This window comes from Vulpes lagopus, chromosome 11 (assembly GCF_018345385.1).
Source record: "Vulpes lagopus strain Blue_001 chromosome 11, ASM1834538v1, whole genome shotgun sequence".
In the NCBI taxonomy this organism is placed as follows: Eukaryota; Metazoa; Chordata; class Mammalia; order Carnivora; family Canidae; genus Vulpes; species Vulpes lagopus.
In genome coordinates this window covers 106030015-106052618 of record NC_054834.1, presented here as the reverse complement: position 1 = coordinate 106052618, position 22604 = coordinate 106030015, and positions in this window count along the sequence as shown.

The window sequence follows — 22604 nt, the reverse complement described above, 5'->3', positions numbered from 1 at the left end:
GTTTTGTTGTCTTATGGTATTTATTATCCATAGCATAGTTTTTCTGAATTAATACTTTTAATCATCTCACATATATACATATACTCTGATAGATTCTGTATGTTATTCTAGCATAGAATATATAATATTAATGTTCCTTTAATTCTGACAAATGTTCCACTGCTTTCCTAAAGTCTATTGCTCCTACATTTTAGGATCCCTAAAATGTTCTACTCCACCCCCTCACTCTGCCTTTTTCTTAGGAGTCTCTGTCTCTGGGGGGCCCTTGAAGTCCTGTCCTAACCCTCTGCTGCTACTCCTCATACTTAAAAGCTTTATATAACAGAAAGTTGGATTTCATAACAATGGATGCTTTAAAGAGATCAATATAAAGAATTTCCTTTCTTACTGGAATATCTCTATTTGGACAAAACTTTTCAACAAAGTTTATATTGTTTGATACTATTCCCTGCAGACATTCATAGCTTCTCTATCTAACCCTACAATAACACAAACAGTGCAGGTATGAGCATCTTTACTGCCTGGTTGCAAAGGATGTCGATTTTATTCAATGCTTTTACAACATGCTAAAGTGGCTCAGAGAACATTATGTGACAAGGATAAATGGTTATCAGTTATGAGATCTTTGGCAGTGGTTAAAAAAATTTTAAGTGAATTTAAAAGGACTTGAAGCAGTTCTCTGAAGGCTTCTGCTCAAGAATTCATGTAAACAAACCTGAATTCCAAACTGTTTCACGCTCATCTATTTCTGTTAAGAGTAACCTTAATGGCTCTGTCATTCAACTCTACCATTTATAATACCACGGAGACTATGGTCATTCAAAAGCATGATTAACGTTATTCTCTATCTAACCCTACAATAACACAAACAGTGCAGGTATGAGCATCTTTACTGCCTGGTTGCAAAGGATGTCGATTTTATTCAATGCTTTTACAACATGCTAAAGTGGCTCAGAGAACATTATGTGACAAGGATAAATGGTTATCAGTTATGAGATCTTTGGCAGTGGTTAAAAAAATTTTAAGTGAATTTAAAAGGACTTGAAGCAGTTCTCTGAAGGCTTCTGCTCAAGAATTCATGTAAACAAACCTGAATTCCAAACTGTTTCACGCTCATCTATTTCTGTTAAGAGTAACCTTAATGGCTCTGTCATTCAACTCTACCATTTATAATACCACGGAGACTATGGTCATTCAAAAGCATGATTAACGTTATTCTCAGATAACACCGTCGTTCAAGTGTACTACTTACAATGTTCCTAAGATCACCACTGTGTGACCGTGCTTTTATAAGGCTATTGATACTTTTTACTTGAACTCCAATTCTCCTACTATCATTGATGACACTACTATTTTGCTGAGAGTTAATAACAACTTGATAGCACCATTATTTTCTTATTTGCCAGGCCTTGTTTCTAGACCTGTGGCTAACATTTGATAGGTAGTAGAGTGTTAATAAATTCTCAAACCTCGTGTATCTAGTCAGACTAAAAATGCCTCTTTATGACTAAAGCAAAAAATGATTAGAAAGAGCTTTGATGGTCTAAAACACACTCATTCCTTACTCCCTGTCCATTCTATCATCAGAGAATTACAAAGCCGGAAAGAAGTTCTTGAAAATTAACCTCATCTATTATTTTTCATACTGGTGATGCAGGCATATTATTACAGGTCAGCGAAGTCCATGAGGTTTTTTGTGAGTGTTTTCAATTGAATGATAATATTTTAAAATTATGTTACCAGTATAAAGGCTAAACTTTACATCTAGAGTTATAATTTGCAACCAAAATGCATTTTTTATACAACAGTTTGTAAAGTAGTTCTCAAACAATGATACTTTAAAATACATGAAAATTACTCTTAAAAAGGTCTAGCGATTATCCAAATGTCTTAAGACAATCATTGCTCTTTCTGGTCAGAGCCACCCTGAAGTCACTCTAGCATAATGAGTAGCTGGTTTCAAAATGTCTGAGAGTCTATTTGATTTGTGTGTCCTCCACAGGCTTATATACAGTAGGCACTCTGGAAATATGTGAATAGATGGATAGGTTAATGGATGGATGAATTAATGAATAAACAATCTCCTTTGCTAACACATTTCGGGATCTCACAGCATGAAGCAAACCTAGGACTTCTGATTCTACTCAGGATGTAAAATGTAGAACACTGCATTGTCATCATGTTTATAGTGATAACCACAGCAAACCTGCCAGACAATCTGAAGATTCACCATTTTCCCGAATCCATCAGGAAACTGACAAATCAGAAATTATTGTGTTGGTAAACAGCCAAACCATAAATCCTAGGAAAGACAAGTGCCTCCATGGAGAAGTGGGAAGGGAATAATACTATACTTAGGCTTAGGTCTCCAAACATCATGAAGAATTCAACTAAAGCTTAACGAATTGCTAAAAGTTGAGCGGCAGGTAATAAGACTATATAGATCTCTTTATGGCCAGAGGCACCAGGAGAATGTACATCCGCTTGCAGGATCTTCTTCCTGGACTTTCTAGGTACTCACAAAAAGATTGATCACAGTCCTATGCACATGAAACTATGCAGCATATGATATACAATGTACAGCAGGCACTGTGGGAGAGGCATAAAATTCCACTTAGATCTTTCCAATATCTACCCTACAATCAAAAGTCTTAAACAATTTGGATTGGGTGTAGGCAGGGGAAGAACCTCAGTAAAGACTAATTGTAGTTGGTAGAAATAAACAGATTTTCTTTAGAACTGTCCTGAGCAAGGATCAGGATCACTAAAAGAACCCTCCTTCAAGACCCAGGAAGATATTGCCTACCTAAGATTGAGGCTTAATCCAAACAATGGAAAATTTATCTTGCCCCCATCACTATACCAACAAGGGTCAGATCATAGGCGGCTACTGCTTACATTTAGGAAAAGATTTAGAGAGCCTCCCTCAAGCACAGTACAAAAGGACAACCTAAAACCAAGTATGAAGCAGACACAGAGAATACCCACAGGCAAACAGCCCTATTCTAAACAAAGTTAACTCTAGAAGGATTTAAGATTGTGGAGATCTAAGGATACCAATAACAGCAATTAAAGCCAAAGCTAGTTCAATTTCTCACTACTTTGACTCAGTCTCCGCAGTAAAGGCAAGCAGAAAGAAAAGTGGCCATTTCCAGGAATAAAAAGCATTTACCGCTAGCACTACTTGAATTCTACAACTAAAAAGGATGAAACGCACGTAAGATCAGAAGGAAAGAACAAACAGACGGATCATCCAAAAGCTGTGGGACAAAGTCACATGACCCATCATACAGGTAATTGGGATCTTAGAAGGAGAAAGACTGAAACATAAGAAATATTTGAATAAATCATGGTCAAGAATTTCCCGAAATTATAACAGAAACCAAAACACAGATCCAAGAAGTTCAGAAAACAATGGGTAGGATAGGACACATCTAGATATATCATTTCAAATCACTGAAAACCCAAAACAAGAGGAAAAGAAATCTCCCTTAAACATAACTACATAGATAAAAAGTGAAAGAATGCAAGAAAAACATGCAAGTAAAAAGATGAGAACCACGAAAACACCAACCACAAGCTGGAGTACCTATATTAATATCAGGAAACCTAACACTCTGAATAAGCAATATCAAAATATCCAGGAATAAAAAGCATTTAAAAGAGGAATATTCCATAACAGTGAAAGGATCAATTATCCAAGAGACAAAACCATCCTGCATGTGTATGCATATAACAGAGCTTCCAAGTACTTTCAACAAAAATGGATAAAGCTGAATGGAGAAATGAACAAAATCAGAATTTACATTTGGACACTTCTTTCAGCTAACAAGCCATACATTAATTTCCTATTTACTGATAGAAAAGCACTAAGATTACAGAAGACCTAAGCAACACAGTTAACCAACTTGATCTAATTGGAATTTATAAAGTACCTGATCCAACAACGGAACACATCTTTAAGGTGTACTTTCACCATGACAGACTATGTTCTGTGTCATAAAGAGGTTTGGAAAATTTTAAAAGAATTTAGATTATACAAAACATGTTCTCTGTCCATAATAAAGCTAGAAACTGTAACAGAATGATGACTGGGAAACACCCCAGTATCTGAAAATTAAGCAATTCAATTTGAAATAACCCATGGATCCAATAGGAAACTGTAAGACAAATTAGAAAGTTTTGACCTGAATTAAAATGGAACATGGTATATAAACAGTGTTTGCAGGATGCAGTTAAATAAGTACTCGGTAGAAAATTTAAAGTGTCCAATGATATTGGAAAAGCAGAAGTTTTACATCAATAATCTGTTTATACCTTTATAAACTAGAAAATAGCAAATTTAACATTATGCATAAGGAAGGAAATAAAGACTAGAAACCCACTGAAATGAGAACAGAAAAACAACAGAGAAAATCAAGGGGCCCAAAAGCTAGTTCTCTGGTAAGATCAATGTAACTGACGAACCTCTCACCATAATGATTAAGGTTTAAAAAAGAATATGCAAAAAAAAAAAAAAAAAAGAATATGCAGAATACCAGTATCAGGAAAGAAGGAGGCATGACATCGCTAGAGACTCTACAAGTTTTGTTGTTTTTTTTTTTTTTTAACCTTACAGGTCCTCTTTTTTTTTTTTTTTTAACTCAATTACTAACATAAAATGTTTTATTGGTTTCAGAGGTAAAGGTCAGTGATTCATCAGTCTTATATAACATCCAGTGCTCATTACATCACATGCTCTCCTTAAAGTGCATCACCCAGTTACCCTATTCCCCCAAGCCCCTCCAGCAACCCTCGGTGTGTTTCCTGTGACTAAGAGTCTCTTATGGTTTGTCTCCCTCTCTGATTTCATCTTATTTTCTCCTCAAAAAACAAATGAAATCTTGCCATTTGCAATGATGTGGATGGAACTAGAGGATATTATGCTAAGTGAAATAAGTCAATCAGAGAAAGACAATTATCATGTAATCTCATAAGTGGAATTTAAGAAACAAAACAGAGGATCATAGGGGGAGGGAGGGACTCTACAAGCATTAAAATAATGAGAATATTTTCACAGTTCTGTGCCAGTATATTTGACTAATTTTATAAAATGACAAAAATCATTAAAAGGCAAAAACAACTACAACTTACTCATAAAGAAATAAGTTAAATAGTCAGCCCTGTATTTATTAAGGAAATTGAATTTGTAGTTAAGAAGCTTTCCTTCAAAGAATATTCCAGAACAAGATGCCTTAGTTTATGAAGTCTATAAAACTTTTAATGAAGAAATCATACTAATTCTACAAAAACTCTTCCAGAAAATTGAAGGGGAGTGACTACTTCCCAAATCACTCTATTTTAATGCCAAAAAAAAACAGACATAACCTAAAAAATGACTGATCATGAACAAGAACACACAAAAATAAATCCCCATCAAAAGAGCAGACTGAAATCATCAATAAATTAAGAGGATAATAAATAAACCAAGTGCAGTTAATCCCAGGAATGCAAGGTTGGTTCAACATTGAAACATCAATCAGTGTAATTCACCACATGAACAGACTAAAGAAGAAAAACCATATGAATAGTACAGAAAAAGTCTGACAAGATTCAAGATTCATTCATAAGTTTTTAAAAAAGAAATCTCTGAAAACTTGGGAAAAAGGAATTTCTCCAACTGCATAATGAGAATCTGCATCCAAAGATAATATTCTTATGAAGGCCTTTCTGAAGATCAGGAAAAGAGACAGCAAAGTAAGTTTCCAGAATTTTCAATATTGCCAAGAACAATGACAAACTCAGAAAAGAATTCTCTGATTTAAATCCCATAATCTAAGACGACTAAACTCAGTTGGGTTAAATTTCCCTGGGAGAACTTGACTTGGGCATCATGCATCTACAGTTCCTGCCTAACCTCTTCATGCCCGCTCCTCCTTTGAGTCCTGTGTTTCCTGCCTTGAAGCGGATGTGACTAAGCTCTTCACAACAGCGACTCACACTCTCCCGAGCAGACATTCAGGTCTGAGCCATAAAAGCTACTGTCACCACTTCTTGCTACACAATGGCCCAGGTATAAGATATATATGTGGGTTTTTTGGGTTTTTGCCTCCTAAGGAAAATTTTCTCCACATATATAATTAATTTCATGCCAACTTGAGACCATATGGCCTGGGAAAGACATGTACAAACCATAGGAGTCCAAGTTTGGCCCCAGCTGCTATACAGACACCTCCCCACTCTGCACACAGAATGGAATTCAGGATAGTGAAGCAAAGTGTTGCACATAGGCCTGACGATAACCATTTTAACCAATAATCTTTTTACTCAGACTACCAACTCAATTTTTTGCTGTTTAAAAAGAAAAATGTTTTTCAGTTCACCAACACCTCAAAAGGCCTATACAAAAAAAAAAAAAAAAAAAAATCACCTTTTCCTAGAATCAAATCGCTGTTCTGGGAAAGCTGCCACAGTGTAGTGTTGGTAGGGTCCAGCCTGAGGTTGTCCACCACCTGTACTGTAATCCTTGCCTGTGTTCTTTCTTAGGCCTCTACGCACCACCACCACCCCCCACCCCCGGGGCCAAGTTACTTTCACAGCCTCTCATTTTTCTGTGATGAGGCCATTCTATGGCTCCCTCACTACCTGCCTAATGACACAAAAATAGCCCACCAGCCACAGACCATGCCACCAGAAGGTGTAGTTAACCCACACAGGACAAGCCATCATTGCAGCTGGACCAGAGCTTTGTGTAGGCCACAGCAGATAGAAGTCCATGGACAATTTGTATCCAAGGACCTACTAAGAAGCTTCTACAAACCACCAAAGTCCCCACGCTAAAGCCCAAACCTTCAAACTTCAGTTTGACTCCACGAGTCTCCATCTGCATATTTAGCTCAAGAAACTCCACTCTTGATTTTTTTTCTCTATACTCACTCCACACACGGAATGTTAGCATCCACTACAAGATCTAAGAGAGAGCATTCCATAGAGGTTCTGAACAAATTGAGAAGGGGGAAGAAAAAAAAACTTGGCCTCAACAGGCACTCCTTGGCTTTTTTTTTACTCCTGATAGAGGATGTGATTTTAGGTCTGTTATCCCCAGATATGGGAAGATTTATACCCCCTCTGCCATCACTGCCTTCCTTGCCATTCATCAGTCATGCTGGCAGTACCACTGCTGGAGAAAAATCTGTATCCCAGACGACTTTGCTTCTAAAGCAAAGAATAAGAGAGCGGGGCTCTGCATGCCCAGTTTATTCTTAACTTTACCAGTTAGGTAAGTCACTCTTCCCTCCGGGGATAGGGTGAATCACAGGGGTAGAAAGGTGTGGTGAGGCTCGCAGGGTTACACCAATAGAGCCACCTCCACCTGGACGGAGGTACCAAAACACACAAAACCTTCAGAATGAATGAATAAAGAATAAACATCTGTTTTGGCAAGGTGAAGAAAAGTTACCACCGGGTTGCTAAATTGTTGACTGAATTTTCATAGAAAATGAAAAACCAAAACAAATGAAAATAATTTTAAAATATTTGTTCAGGAGGGAAAAAGAATCTTTTTAAATAATAAATCAAAGCATATTTTAATAACTGATGATCTCCATAAAATATTTGAGCCAAATAGTTAATAGTAGCAAAGCAATTACTTTATTTCTTCTTTGTAAGGAGCTCAAAGTGTTTGATGTCCTTGCGTTTTGTCCTTCGGAACCACTTCTAATAATCACTCTGCAGATATTTGGCTTCACCCTCCCCCCGTTTTCTTTTATGGCAGAATTTTACCTATAATTTGCAGTTCCGTTTTCAAGCCCCAACTAAGGGTTTTTATTATCATCATCAGCTTTCTTTAGTTCTCTTTTGGTTTTCCTGCCAAGTAAACTCCATACACTCCTACTCTGCTTAGAAAGAACATCTTTTAAATCCTGAATGCAATTTTATTGTCAGACTTTGACTCCACACTGAAATGATAAAAAGCATCTTCCAATTGCCTTTCCACAAAGATTACCATGGATATATTCCGTACTTAACAAAGACGACCTAAACTTATAAGAAATCAACAAATGATGTGAGCACTATTCTACTTTTGTGGAATAATGGAAGGCAGAGTTTGCCAACACACTTTGTTCTCCGTGCCTGAAGGGAAACCTAGTTTTAATCTAATCCCAGGGCAGATTTCAAATTTAATGACAGGAGAAGGGGGGGCTGAAGAAAATCACCTTCAGAGAAAAGACTATTAACTTCCAAAGGACCCTGATAAATAGCCAGGGAGATGTCTAACCCAAAGAAGAATGGAGAAAATAGCACTTGGGTTGTTTTATGTCTCAATCATCATGACTTCCTTTGCCCTAGGATCCTATCCTAGGATTCCTGAGCAAAAATATATTATCATTTGGTAAAAAAGCTGACAATTGTTTAGCTTAAGAAGATCTTTATTTTTCAGGCTAAGAAACCAGCCCTTTGGGAGGTAAACTATCTTTGTAAAGGTAAGTAATATGGAAAAAAAAAAAAGATGTAAGAGTCCACATTTATAGACATCAAGTCTGATTATATACCTTCCCAAATCAATAATGAGGACAGACAGTAAACTTGGGTGCCAGTCCAGGTTTGGAATTATCCTTTAGTTTGTATAAATTATAACATCTAGAGTAGACTAAAATTACCAAAAGAAATCCCATCTCTCTTTCTCTCATAACATGCACATTACTGAAATCTAAAGAGCTCATTTTATTTAATTTTTTAATAATAAATTTATTTTTTATTGGTGTTCCATTTGCCGACATTCAGAATAACACCCAGTGCTCATCCCGTGTCAGTTCCCATCACCCAGTCATTTTATAAAAATACTGTAATTATTATTTTGGACCTGTGTTAATAGATCAATCTAGATTCCTCCGATAGCAGTTATAATTCATAAACAAAAAAATACATATAGATCTTATATACAAAAGAGCCATGTCCCCAATATACCCACCTTTATGCACACAAAAATGCTTTGAAATTTTCCTCTTTAAGCTTTTTTTTTTTTTTAAGTTTAAGTTTCCTCTTTAAGCTTCATGAGTTCTCAGAGGTTTAAGTGGCGTTCAGGGTCAAAACAAGGTGAGAGCGTCAGTGCCTTCCTATCAGTAAATAAGGGAGAGCCAGCCTCTGTGAGGTGGCAAGTTGGGAATGGGACACAGGATATTGATTCTCTAACCCTTCCAGATAAAAACTCCAAGGTCACCGTTGCTTTCTTTCCAAGCAAGGCGAGAAGATTTTTTAGCACAACCATGTTTCAGGCGCAAGATCATAAAAGTCACAGTTCCTGTCCTCTAACTGGCTATTACAAACTGCACCATGAGTTCTCTGATAAAAGTTTTCACAAGACACTAAGGATAGGCAGAGAGGAGAAACTGAAAAATCATACAGGAGATTTGAAAAGGCTTCCCAGAGAGATCAAGACTTGAAGGGAGCTTTAAAGGAACGTAGACGGGAGTTGGGCAGGGAAGACTGCAACCTGACATCACAGGTTCAAAGACCTTCCAGGCCCCTCTGGGGCTGCACCACAGGCAGTGGCAGGAGGAGAGATACCAAATAAAAGACGAGGTGTCTATTCAGAGTTTGAATCTAATCCTGAACTCTGCGTCTAGCCATTTCAGATTTAGTAGGACAATCCTTCGGAGGTGCTGTGAAGGGGATTCAGAAAGGTTTGGACTAGAGCCAGGCCTGGGCGGTAGACCTTCAGACGAGATCAAGGTGATGACTTTGGGAAAGGATTGGCGAAAGATCTAAAAAGACTCCAAGAGGAGAAAAGTGTTCCTGTTTGGGATCTAGCTAGTGATTATAAAAGGGGATACAGGATGATGTCTAGGTTTCTGGTGTGTCAACAAACCAGGGGCACGTCGTTTATTGAGGTTAAGGGGGGAAAATGAGGGAAAGATTAGGAAAGGGAAGAACATGTTTTCTTTTAAACACATTAAACTTGTAAAACCTACAGGGCACTAGAGTAGATGTGTTGAGAAGGCAGTTACATACGCAGTGGGAAAGAATAAGGGATTAGAAGAACAACAGTAACATCATCGTAACGAATAAAAGACATTTTGAGTGTTTCACCATGTTATAGCCACTGTTCAAAGTACTCACGCGGATTATCGTACTTAAGTCTTACAACATATGAGGAAAGTACCATTCTCAGTTTATGAATAAGAAAGGGAAGGACTAGAGAAGTTAATGATTTGCCTAATATCACTAGCTGGCAGTTGAGAGAAACCAAAATTTGAACCCAAGTGATCTGACTTCAGAGCCTCCCTTCATTACTGAGGCCTATCTTAAAGTCGTCATCGAAATCATGGCCATGTTTATACTCTGAACATGGAATGTCATGATATTAAATCAACACTATTTGAGTATTTTATTACAGTGACAATAATTCAACCAAATAATTGAATTTCTTCTCCTTCATCTGCTGTCCTATCTTCCCTGTCATACTAGGATGTGAATAATTTGGATGTGTGCTCTATTTAACTACACTTTGCCTTTCTGCAGGAAGAAAACTAAACCCAGTAACCCAGAGTTTTTCTAAGCAGCAAGATTATACTATTTATGATGGTGGGGTTAAGCAACACAAAAATGATGGGCTCGTTTCACAAGTAGACAAATTCAATTTGATCATAGTTTAGGTACAGAAACATAGGTTCTTAATAAAAATGCAGTTTAGAACATGGGGTTGGGGGGGCAAGGAAAACCAAAATATAAACTCTTAACTACGGAGAAGCTATGGTTACCAAAGGGGAGGTGAGTCGGGGGATGGGTTAAACAGGTGATGAGGATTAAGGAGGCCCTTGTGATGAACACCTAGTGTTGTATGGAAATAATCACTAAGTTCTACACATGAAACATATTACACCATACGTTAACTGAAATTTAAATAAAAACTTGGGAAAATAGAGTTTGTAAGTTAATGATTAAACTACAACATTTCCAAGCTTTGTTTCTTCTGTGTACTTGTCAGTAAACATAGGGGAAGGATTTTATAAATGGCAATAATCGTCACAGGGCCTTATCCAAACTGTTGGAGATCTGAATAAAACAAAAAAGGCTAAGGAAAATTTTGCTAGCTCTTCCTATCTCCAAGTTGAGACCTCAGTCTCCCCCTACCCTTGAACTCACCCTGGAAATTACGGCGTTAGCACTGAGTCTCCAGCTTGCAGTCATAGCCTCCATAGCTGTGTCAGCCAATTCCTTCAAACGAATCCTTGTGTATAAATGTAATTTATATTGATTCTGTTGATCTGGAGAACCCAGACTAATACACCTAGTTTAGTCTTAAAAGGTCTATGTGATACCAACTCTTCGAACATCATACTTCTGTGATCACCACTATGCAAATGTCTTCCAATCTTTCTTTCCTTATGTTTTTGTCTGTTAAGTGGTGGCAACCTAGCATTTTGGATTTTGTAAGTCTATTAAGTAAACTTGTAATCTGTATTTCTAGGACTACTGTCAGGAAAAGAACTCTGAGCTAATAATTTCTGATTTGCACAGTATTATTGTAGAAGAAAGCTAAAGTTCCAATTTTAGAACTAAATGCAATATCTACTTAAAATAAACACTCCTCAGCTTCTCTTTAAACTATGTTATTGCTTCCATAAGTGTGCGTGAAGACTCCTGCAGTATAACGATCACATCGCCATCATTGAAAAATGCAGTGTAAGTAAAAAGGCATTCTAAAAGTACTATAGGTTGACCTTCTATGACCAATTAAATATGATAAACACTGCTCACAAAACTCAACAGATTCTTTCCTTTATTCACACAGTGAAAATAGGGTTGTTTATACGAATAATACTTGTCTATTGTAAATAATTCAAATAGTATATACAAACATTAAAAAAATCAAAAGTCACTAGGTCTCCCACCAATCTGAGCAATGCTGGTTACTTACACATGCTGGTGGTCATCCTGCCCTACGTGTTTGTATAGATATCTATGCACATGCATTTACGTGATTGATATTTTATATAAGAGAAAGTATTAGTCATAATCCTATGTGGACTATGAATCATGGAATGGTTGGTATAATTCAAATGTATTATTTTCAATATTCTCTTGTATGGCTACTGAAGATACATTCAGTTTTTCCCCTCTGGATAGTACTTTGTTTCCAATTTAATGGTGGAATAACATCCTTTTGCATATGTCCTTGAAATGTGGTGTATTTTCACACACCAGATTTCCAGCTGTAGAAATGGTGTTTTGACTGACATGCATTTGAGATTGCTTTAATTTATTTTAGAAAGAGTGTAAGCAGAGCAAGGAGTAGAGAAAAAGGGAGAGAATCCCAAGCTGGCTCCATATTGAGCACAGAGCCTGACCTGGGGCTTGATCTCACAAAGCAAGTCAAACAGTAAACTGACTGAGCCATCCAGGCACCCCTAGGGACATGCATTTTCTAACTTTAATATATGTTGCCCAACTGTCTTCCAAAAATATGGAAACACTTTATATTTCCAACAACAGTATAAGAGGATGCCTATTTCCCAGATTCCCTCTATAATACTCGAAATTTTGTGCAGTTTGATGGATAGAAATAATAGCTCATTGTGATTTTAATCTTTATTTTACTATTAGAGAATTTGAGACACTTCATAATTTCTTTGGCCACTTGATGCTGTTTGGATTGTTTATTCATACTCTTTGCCACGTATATGGCCTTTTTTGTCAATTTGTAAGAGCTTTCTGTATATCAAATAATAGCCCTTCAGTTCAACTGTCATCAGCATTACAAACAACTCCTTTCTAAATCCTTCCTATTCAATTTTCCTTAGATTATAATTTGTCAATTTTAATAAAACCATAGTTTCATTTGATTGTCTTTACTTTTTATAGCATCTAGATTGTTAGTGTTGATTCAGACATTTTCCTCTTCATATTTGCAGGGGTCTAGGATTTTATTGTACAAGTTTTTAATGATTTTATATTCCATCTTTATTTCACCTAGATTTATTTTTATATACATTGTGAAATGGAGTCCATTTTCATTTCTTCTGGTTGGCGGCCTGTTTTTCCATACCATTGATTAAATATCCTTTTCTTTTCTCACTGAAGTCTTGTTTTTTCTTTTTAAACAGGGTATTTACATTCACTCATATTAAACTCCCTATCAGATAATCCTATGTGATTGAAAAATAGAGATTTCCAGTATTTTCATGGAAACTAAGACATTTCCCAGTATTTCTTGACTTTTAAATTGATTTATTATTGGGCATTTTAACCAAGACCCTCCAGATTTCACCAAGCGTTAGATATAAATGAAGTTACACTGACAGGTCTGCCTGAATCTTCCCATTAAGTAATATTTGGGTAGAAAATTTATTTTTATGACTCTAAAGAGTTATCAGAGAGCTCAATCTAATGCTCCGAGCCCCCACATTCAAATGGGAATTCCAGTTCTTTGTGGAGTCTCCCTCTTCCAAGCATTAGTGGAAATAACCAAGAGGAATCTCATGTAAGTGTCTATAATGAGTAATTCTTAGGGACTGTTAATTTGGCATCCACGCCTGCAGTCTAACTCCCTTGCTACGTCAGTGCTTCTGCTTCCACTCACCAGGATACCAACACTACCATAAAACCAGACTAACTAGAAAACTGTCGATCCTTTTATTCTCCTTAATTTCATTGTCTGCAGGCATAACTTTATGCAAAACTGAAGGGTGCTGGGGGTGTAGAAAGAGATAACCCCAACATGGCCATAAAGTGATAAGAGACAGATCTTGACTTCATATATGACATCTTTTTTAAGAGCCAACAAGATGTCTAGGTGAGTCTCCGCTTCAACATCAGCTGCCACATTATATACCAAAATAGCTACAAACTTGAGCCCTACAGTGGAGCCCAGCCCCCCAGGCCAGATTCCTTCTTGTAATATGGCAAACGTTTCCTCACTAATATTTCAGTAATCTGGTTTCTGTCAACTTATAAGTAACCCCACTATCCATCAGGTATGTCTAATACATCTGAATTCCAAAGGTTAGCATAGTACTTTTATTCTTCTCTTCAGGAGTCCCATGAGGCCAATTTAAAACGATGGACAAGGAATGCATGAAGAACAGAAAAGCCCTGCTAGAGGAATGCATTTTTATCACGCCTTAGCAGGCACACCCTATAATACATGTATTAGGAGTCCTGGGCCTAAAAATGTTTGCCTTGAACTGATTTGCCAGCACCAGAAATTCCTATTTCAGTTACCAGCACAGAGTTATCAGTGATATGCTGTATATTCTATGATCCTGGACAAAAGGCTGATGAAGACACTTCAGATTGTCTTTGGGTATTAATTATAGACTGGCGAAGATCTACCTGTTTCCAAGAACTTCTTTATATCTTTCTTGATTGGGTCAAATGATGTCACATGGATTCTTTCTAGAACATACTTCTGTTAACTTGAAGTATTTTTATAACTGCTCCACCATTTCCTTGCAGTTTAGAAGTAATCGTATTAGTGGAAAGCAAGTCTTAGGAACAGACATGTATCAGTTATATAGATACAGGATGATATTCCTTTGAAATTCACTGGTATCTTGGAATATTTTTAAAATAGAAGAAAATCTAATATTCCAAGGCTTAAAGGGAGTTGCTGGCTTCTCCATTACTTAAAGTTCATAAATCAAGACACAAGGTCCATACTTACACTAGCACTTCATCGCTTTGTCCATAGTCCAAGGTGATTAGAATTTGGCCACATTCTCAAAGAGTTAATATGGTTCTGTTGCTGAATATGGCTTATATGTACTTTACCATCTTAAAACATATTTTCTTCAAAAACCAAGTACATACGAGTAGTGTTTTTAGCCTTCTTTTGATGCATTTTGACTGATTTATTCTTTAATTAACTTCATAAGACTTGGCTTTTTAAAGTCTGTTATGGTAGGCATACTAGGGGAAATGCAAAACAGGATTGATGTATACCACGTTGGCAAAACCAATATAGTTGGTTTGGTAGTAAAAAGAAATGAAATGATCATTTCAGCTCCTAGTATCCGAAATAGACTAGTTATTTCCCTTTTCTTCATCTTTGTTTTACTTTCATAAGTATCTACAAGCTGCTTACAATTGCTGCAAAACACATTCAGAAGTAGTGTCAAAGAAATCTTGTCAATAGGAAGAAAACTTGCTTAAGCTAAGCGTCAGTTTGTTTCACTTTTTGGAAAGGCTTCATTCCCACTTGGCTTTGAAGAAATCCTTTTCCACCATTCAGAAAATTTAATAGGTACTTAATTTAATGGATGTCATGTTGTCCTCCAATAACCTCACGCCTTCATTTTTGTTGCTAACCTTACCAATAAAACCACCTGAGCACCTCAGCTAAACATTCATTTAAGCACATCACAAATCCAGCAGACCTTGACTACCTTCACAGAAAGGCAAATAAATATGTTAAAGGACCATCCTAATGTTCTCATTTTGAAAGTCAGGAAACATTTAGTTTAATAGCTAACTAATTTATCACACTGAAAGGGCATATGCCCTCCAGAACCCCAAACTAACTTGGTCCTGCTTGCCCTCCAATGAGGAAAATGGAGGCTTGCACAAGGGTAGCCCAGTTATCAGAAATTAGCTCATAATATTGCACCAGGTAAATGTCAAGAACAAGGCGTGTCTTCTATCCCAACCCTTCCTACAATTCTGAATCCATTAAGTGAAAGATTCAACTTTTTCCTGAGGACAAGGTCCAGGGTTTTAGGTCCTTAGTGGTAGAAATAGCTCAACTTTATGAGGGAGCCTCTACAGCAGTAGGCAACACTGGGAACATGCCAAGGATAGAACCTGTATCATTTAGATAGTATCATACAGGATAGAACCTGTATCATGAAAAGTCTTGTCATGAGACAGAAACCACACCAGTTTTTTCAACACATAAAACTTAATATTAAAAAAAAACTATGAAGAAGGTAAAAATCATTAACTACTAATAGGAGTTAAAGAAATCTTCTGAGTTATTAAACAACAGCATCAGGAAATAGGCATCACCCTGTGGAAACACTCTAAGTGACCCTAGTGGGTAATATCACTGAATAATCTGAGTGTACGTGAAACCTTTGACTTGCTTCTAAACGATATTATATGGAAAACATGATGGGATATTAATCTCGATTGAGTTCAACCATGTAGGATTTCATTTTAGTGGACATGACTCTGGCCCCTTCATCTCCCTTACATACTGCACTTGAAAATTCAGCATTTTACAGTTGTGAAGAAGCTAGAGTCCCTGTAAATATGACCAGTGTCGCATGATAGTGTGTTGTCGGTTTCCTCTGTCCTACCATTTAATTCATTACTTTTTTGGGGGGGGGGTTTCTGCACCCAGATTTTTTTCAACTTGCCAAATTTCGCTATAATATAGTTTTTAAAAATGGCATTGGGGGCAGCCCGGGTGGCTCAGCGGTTTAGCACCACCTTCAGCCCAGGGCGTGATCCTGGAGACCCAGGATTGAGTCCCACATCAGGCTCCCCGCGTGGAGCCTGCTTCTCCCTCTACCTGTGTCTCTGACTCTCTCTCTCTCTCTCTCTCTCTCTCTCTCTCTCTCTCTCTCTCTCACGAATAAATAAAATCTTTAAAAAATAATAAATAAAAATAAAAATAAGAATGGCATTGGTGTTATTAGCATTCCATTTCCCGTAACACTTTCATTGCTATTCCAACATCATTTCGAGTATTCATTAAAATATAACCAAAGCCTCTGACCTTAAAATTAACCAACAAAAAGAAACATTAGCAAATCTATAGCTCTTTGCAAATGTTCTGGCTTGTTTAGCTCATATTATCAGGTCAGGAAGCCTGCAGCATTTTCAAACTTCTTCTCCCCTGGGGTTCAAGTCAGTACCTACTTAGAGACTAATATTTTTAAGCAATTATGATAAGGGGAAAGAGTTCCCATAATTCAGTTTAGAATACAGAGTTTAGAAAGATTAGTGTTCCCTTTCTAATTTGTCAGAGATATCCAGCTTTTACTAGACTTACACATACAAAAATGCACACGGCCACACTCACTGCAAGGCTGATGCTTCTAAGTTTGTTATGTCCAACACTTAACTATTCCAGTAGTGAACTCACAAATGTACATTATCAGAGAAGACAAACCCAAGGCACAGCAGCTTTTTAAAAACTCCTGTATTATTCATGTATGTCTTAGTACTGGTAATTGTGAAGCACACACATATGCTGACCCTGTTGACTCAGGATGCAGTCAGCATTTCTCATTTCTCAGCTTCTACTCTCCGACGTGTGCTAGCTTCATTCTCTTGCAGACCGGCCTTCTCCATTCTGGGGTAGTTAATAGGGAGGGCCAGAAATGTGAAATGTGGAAGTATGGCTACCAAGAACTTCAAAACTATACTGGTCTTATTAACTCCAAAGTAAAGGAAATGTCTCATCCAGCATCTATATATAGAAAACATTGATTGGCCCGGTTTAGAGTAAACCCGTCCAGCCTTGGGTAAATTGCTGTGTCGATGACAATGAGGCAGTATGATGGGCCAAGTCTTTAAGTACATTCCCATCCCCTGCCAAGGCAATGGGATACTGAATTGGCCTCCCCACCTGAACCAGTGGAGAAAGGAAGAAATGAGATAATTTACTAGAAAAAACGATGAAGGGATACCAGGCCAATGGAACTAGAGTTTGTTCACTGCAGGTGTCCTCACTCCTCTCTGGCTATGGTAAAACCAGTTAATCCAGTCAGCTATTGTGAAATAGCTTTCTTCAAATTGTTTAGTAAGGAAGAAACATAGTATTTGATGAAATTAAAAGCTTGGCTCCACAGCATTCTGGTGAGTCTGTTTATTTGTACGATGTCTAACAAGCCAACTAAGTCAAAGGCTAAGGCCCAAGAGACAAAGATACAGGAGTCTCAGCAGATTCAACTATAAAATTGCAGATCTATCCACTAAGTACACCCCCCACCCCTTCTGCCACTTTATTTACTCTCTTGTCTAATGATTTCTCTATGATGAGAAAGCAGTTTTAGTATAATCAGGACTCTCTCCCTTGCGAGTGATAGGAAGTCAAGTCAAACTAATGGAAGTAAAAAATGTAAAATCTGGAGACATATATTAGATCCAGGCACTCACATAATATTTTAATTCATGGTTCTCTCTTCTCATGTTTGGTTTTGCATGGCTTCACATTCAGACCAGCTTTCTACTCATGCTGGGCCAGAGCAGGCACTGGAAGCTCCCAGTTTATATGGCCTTAGAGTTTACAATCCTTAAAAAAAAAAAAAAAAAAAAAGGCAGGTGGGGGGGTGGGGAGAGAAAATTTCTCAAGAGCAAAAAAAAAAAAAAAAAGTCCTACTGACCATTCTAATTTTCCCAGATGATGCCACATGCTCTTATCATAGACCAATCATATGAACCAAGACAAATTTGGACATTTTCAGCTTGGGCCCATATGAGTACACATAGAGTAGGTTCATCATAGGTAAAAGGGGTTCTGTTAGTGGGAAGAGGGGGTGCATGGGCTACCACAGTCCAGTGCCAAAGAAGGCCAAGTTGCACTGCATTTTAGAAGTGCAATCCTGTAGAGACAATACCTGTAAAGCTCCAAAGAAGTATATTTTCTCCAACCCAACTTAAATTAGATATTCTGATACAGCTTTTCTGACACAGGTTCCATTTTAGAATAAGTGAACTCCAGAATAAAGTAGGTATTCTATTTCAGGCATAATTTGGTAATAATTTTAAAGACTGAACTTGTCACTTTTAGTCCATGGTCAGATGTGTTCTGTTACACAAATGGATATATTTTAAAAAGTTACACACAAAAATAATTTAACAGTAAGTTAAATACTAGAGCTCGGATGTTCCTTTATGGCATCCGCTCCAGAGACAGCCTAATGGCTATTAGACAAAATCAGATCCATTCACCATGGCTCTGTCTCTGAGCGGCTATTTGATAACTATTGCTCAATTTTCATATTGTTGAGGGTATAGAGACAGTACTCTTCCCAATGCATTATCAATTCAGAACGCATCAAAAAAAATATTTTTAGTGTCTCAAAATCGCTGACTTATTTTAGATCATATTATCTTTATTCTTCTGCCTACAATATATAATCAAATACACTATTGATATAGAAAGATATTTTACATACACCTAGTGATATAAATAAGGTCTGAAAACACACAAAGAGGAAGGCTTACACTAGGTCTATGCAAAGTAAGGACTTTGGTCTGATTAAGACTTGGAATATTAGCAGCTTAAGACAGAAATTTATTGCTCTGTCTTGCAATAGTCCCCAGAGTAGACTGAACAAGATTTATGTGGTGACCCGTAGCATGGATCCCAGCTTTTGGTTTTTGCCATACTGCATACAATTTCCATTCTCCAGTTGAGAACCAAAATGGCTAGACCTATACCTATCACATTTAACCAGGTGAATGGAGGAAAAAAATGTAAAAAAAGTATTACCTTGTGTTTTGAGGGACTTGTTAGAAGACACAAACACACTTCTGCTTAAGTCTCACTTGTCAACCCTAAATCCCATCACCATGCCTGCTTACAAGGAAGAATAGTAAATATTATCTTTCAGATGAGCAGCAAGGTGAGCAGTGCAATCTGAACTTTTCAGTGAAGAGTAGATATTGAAAACAACTATATAATCTCTCACAATCTATATACCATTAATTTTAGGGACACAGCAATTAAACATTAAACATATTTCTAAATACTCTACAATTCTGAAAATGAGAGCTCAAATAATTATTTCCTTTCTCTGTAATTAAAAATTATAATTCATTTTATTAAAATATAATGTATAAATATATTTATAAAAAATATAATCCGTTATCCCCCATTATATTCCAAATACTAACACTGAGGTCAACAAACTCATTTGAAATTATTAACTAAACACTCAAGTATCATACAAAAAAAAATTCAGGTTACTTTTTCAAGGGCAATTTGCTCTTTATTTTGACAAATATAATCTAATAGTAGCTTTTACTGATATAACTTCACGACATAGTTGTGAAATATTTGAAAATACCACAATAAAATGGCACTGAGTTCTTCAAATCTATAAGGAGAAACTCACATTTAATTAAACTATTTGAAATAACTGCAAGGTTTGTTCATTTGTGTGACCTTTCTAAGTATAAATTTCCTTGCTAGCAATTTTCCTAGCTGTAGGCTTCCAAAGAAACACAAGACTGTACCAGAATTTTTTCCCCAAAGGCTTAACTAGAATTTCTAAGCCAATAAAGAATGGTATCATTATAGATGACAGAGCAGACTCTCATCAGTGAAGCACACAAATCTGTGCCTTCCTCACATTTGTGCCACCGCTCAACCAAATGACCAGTTGTGGTGGGGGACTCAAACATAGCTAAATATTTTTCTGACTTTCTCCATTAAACTATGCTCTCATCTCCTAAGAGAGGGTTAAGAATCAGAGCTCCCTCCCAAAAATTTTAGGAATAATAATCCAAGACAATGTTTTCCCCACAGTTGTGATCTTGATAATATTATTTAAAATACAGCAGCAATAAATTGAATGACAACACTAGAGAATTTATAAAACAATATTGCAGCATGATAGGATGCAATACAACCATAAAAATCACATTTTCAAGGATTTGAAAGGCACAAGAAAAGTCTTATTACGTAGTTTTAGAATCTTTCTTCTTTTTCCGTTTATGAAAAGTTACATATAGAAGATCTGGAAGATTTTAAAAAATAATAAAGCATCACCTGTAATTCCTATACTTAGAAAGTACCGGGACAGAGAGACAGGAGAGCCAGCCAGAGCTTGGTCTCTCTCCTGTAGCATTCTGCAGGTAGGCCGAGCAGGTGTTGCATGGCGGTATCAGTGCTTTCAGGAGACCCTGCTCTGATGTTGCTCCACTGTGCGCGATTTCAATTGTGAAAGCCCAAGACTACACAGATCACATGATCACCAAGATTATCCACATGTACTCACCGATCATATGGTGCATATATTTAAATTGTATCTTGTTTCATTAATATGCAAGATTTCTATATTAATTAGTGAATTACTCTAAGAAAATATTAGTATAAGCAGATTAATGTAACTGTTTTTTTAAAACTTTATATAATCTCACAGTGGTCTCTTGGATGAATAATTTATGAGCTAATACCTTATTAGTGTTATTTTAGTTTTTCATGTACATAATGCTGTGATGAACCAAAAAACTTATGATCATTAATTATTTTAGAAGAATTTCTATAAATAGACAAACATGAATATATTAATGCTTCTGACAAAACTGCCTTCCAAGGAAAGTGTTGCAATTTATATTTCCAAGAGAAATAGGTTCTTATTTGATATATAAAATGAAAAGGATAATGTACAACTATGTATGTATATACATATATTCATATATAGAATGAAAGTAATAAAAACACATGTATTATGTACATATAATATTAATATTCCTACACATCATGAGTAGGGAAAAATGACTAGAAGAAAATACATGAAAATGTTAACACTGGTTAACTCTAAATGGTGGAATTGTAGGTAATATTTTTTATTTATGTGTTTATTTTTTCAAATTCTCTAAATTGGTAATTTTATAATAAAATGCTAGTTTAAAAACCATTTTAATTTGACATTAGATACAATATTTCATTTTTGGTAACTTCTATTACATTTTTTTAGTTTCTATTTACTTATCAATGCCTTAATTTACGTAAAATCAGTACAGAATTCAGAAAACCTATTGATAATTCATAATATCTCTATAGCACTGAGATAGCTAAATCAATATTGGAAAGTGAGTTGTTTCATGAGTATTTTTTTTCATGAGTATATTTTATGAATATACTTTGAAAGCGTTGCAGAATTTATGCAAATCCTAAAACAAAATGATTGCATTTATAGGGCCTTCTCTATGTTCTTTACAACTTTTAAGGAATATTTGTAACTATAGTTCTATAGTGAAGTCCCTGACATACACACAAAAAATATTAAAAATAGAAAAACATACAAATTTAGCCTAGATGAGGGCAACTAGGAAGAACTTTTTTAAAAGGAATATTAAAAAATGCAATTGCTTTTTGCATTTATCACCAGTGACATTGTCACTGTCATCATTAATCTGTCTCTGTACATTACAAGCACTTTGTTATAGTTAATGATGCATTTCTCATTCAACTCCACTCTATGTTTTCCTTATTAAGCTAGTACTAAGTGAGCTCTTTATGAAACTGAATTCCACGTCATAAATATCTGTATTTTCTCCTGTATTTTCCTAATTATCTGTACCTATAAATCTAATTTCTATTTAATAAATTAGTCATAAAGCATTCCAAACCACCACTTCTTTGACTAACCACATAATTACTTTTTCTTTCAGGTAGTAAATTACAATTCATCTTTCTTCACTCTCTTGTGTTTGCTCGCTCTTGATTACTAAGAACATAGACATTATTTTAATACCATAGGTTATTCTTTCTGTTATCTATGATGAGTTATATCCACTCTGATGAATATTAACAGCTTCAAGTGAAATGACTAGAAAATATAGGTTTTGTTGTTGTTTAGAGCTGCATTCTCTTAGAAGGTTCTAAGGGATAATTAACAAAGATTGGATTTTTTTTTTTGCAAGCTGTCTCACAGTTCTAGTAA